Source organism: Phoenix dactylifera, chromosome 9 (assembly GCF_051530095.1).
Source record: "Phoenix dactylifera cultivar Ajwa chromosome 9, Ajwa_hap1_PhDact_Kaust_v1.1, whole genome shotgun sequence".
Classification (NCBI taxonomy): Eukaryota; Viridiplantae; Streptophyta; class Magnoliopsida; order Arecales; family Arecaceae; genus Phoenix; species Phoenix dactylifera.
In genome coordinates, this window is record NC_143198.1 from 22,236,676 (window position 1) to 22,238,525 (window position 1,850).

General features: G+C 43.7%; 1 long non-coding RNA gene across 1 annotated transcript; it reads right to left on the reverse strand.

The window, feature by feature from the left end:
• Positions 1-650: 650 nt before the first annotated feature.
• LOC149752880 (uncharacterized) lies at positions 651-1,262 on the reverse strand. The gene is made up of 2 exons (XR_016396465.1): positions 1,126-1,262; positions 651-992 (listed from the first exon to the last, which is right to left on the reverse strand). It is a non-coding gene; the product is annotated as an uncharacterized LOC149752880 (long non-coding RNA).
• Positions 1,263-1,850: the final 588 nt, after the last annotated feature.

The window sequence follows — 1,850 nt, forward strand, 5'->3', positions numbered from 1 at the left end:
ACAGTGAAAGCCATATGAATATAGTAGAATTCACATCATTTCATGCCATAACTCTGGATTTTATTTTTGTTGGCTCTCACATGAATCTCAAATTCCTCTAATGAACTAGCATGGACAAGCACTGACATTCTGATACACTAGCCGGCAACAAATATTGAATGTACATGCATCCACATGAATATCATGATATAGTTACATTACGCTCATGTCTCATAATGCATTTATATTAAAGATTAAGAATATTCTGAAAAATTGTTTATATTTGTTAGAGCCATACTTAACACTTAACAGATCAGATGACTTATTATGCTATTATAATATTTTAAGGGTCTTTTTTTTTCGCTAAAGCAAAAAGGAAGGGAGGGTGTGAGGATAACCTCACCCGTGTAGCAACCCCCACTGGAACCTCCTACCCCCTTGTTGATATCATCCTCTGACTATTGCCTCCTCTTATAATCTGAAAAGCTAAAGAGATTACTCCCTCATGCTGCAGTACGCACATTCTATCTGATACAAGCTTCGTTAAAAACCTGTGCTTGTTCTCTCGGAAAAGAGCTCTTGTGCTTGTTCTCTCTCTCTTTTTTTTTATTTCTTTTTGTTTGAGGAAGAAGGAGGGTGTTTTAAAAATAGAAAAAGAGCACAACAAGATAGAAGAGACAAAAAGAAAGTTGGAAAGCTCCAAATCCTCATACAATTTGTTATCGGGGCTCCATTTCAGTAATTGACATGTTGTATATAATCACATTTGAATGATTGAATCAATGGCTGCTCTGCTTTGAACAAAATATGCAGGCGTCGAAGGAGTGGGAAGAGTAATGGAGTAATTACTCAGCATGAGAACAACAGATGCCATGCAAGTTCCCTTCCTCGAGTCTTCCTGAACACAGAGTAATCCTACGTGGATGCATGTCAAGGCTTCTTGAATGGTACAATTCACCTAGGCGATGATCCATTATTTGCAAAGCCATCCCTTTGCTCCAATGCTCCCAGACCTACTTAACAAATAATCACCAACATAAATCACAATGAAGAATAAAGAACAACTCCTTCCCCTTTGCGCATCCCAAATTTTAACACACATTTTAGTGAAGACCAAAGGAGTAGTTTGCGACTCGTGGTGCCTACCTGGCCTATCATTGTTGGCTGGATACGAATGCATGAGTTTCGACGACGACAACCCTCATCCAAGGGTGGTGGCGGATCGAGCACTACTGCATGCGACAGAGATCACTGGCATCATTGAGGCTTCACCTACTAGGTTGGTCGGGCCCCCATTTGGCTCTTGCAGCGTCTAGGATGATATTGGTCTCCTGGGTGCTCTCACCCCCTAGCTTTCTCAAGATAAACTTCGATGGGAGCGTAGCAAAGGACGGGAGCTGCAGAGGCATGAAATTTGTCATCAGGGATCATGACGCCAGACTTATAGTGGTGGGAGGGCGGCAGATTTTCGACTCGTCATTAGTGTCCACTGAGCTTAGAGTGGCCTGGGAGGGTGTCTCCTACGTAAAGCGGATACTGGGCGCTGGGCGCCTTCTCCTCGAGGGGGATTCGACCGCGGTGATTGAGTGGATCTGAGGACGGAGGTGTTTAGTTGAGGATCGGCCGTTGCACCACAATATTCGTAGAGCATTGGGGGGCGGTTGACTCCTACCTGGTCACGCATGTATATCGGGAGGCAAACGGTGCTGCAGACTGGGTTGCTTCTTTCGCGGCTCATCACTCTGGAGGTTTCTCCTTGATAGACTATGGGGCTGTGCTTATGCCTTTGCGCAGTATTTTGTTTTCTTATTTTATTGGCTGTACCTACATCCATCAGATGTGAACCGCCGATGTACCAAAACAAAGGAGTA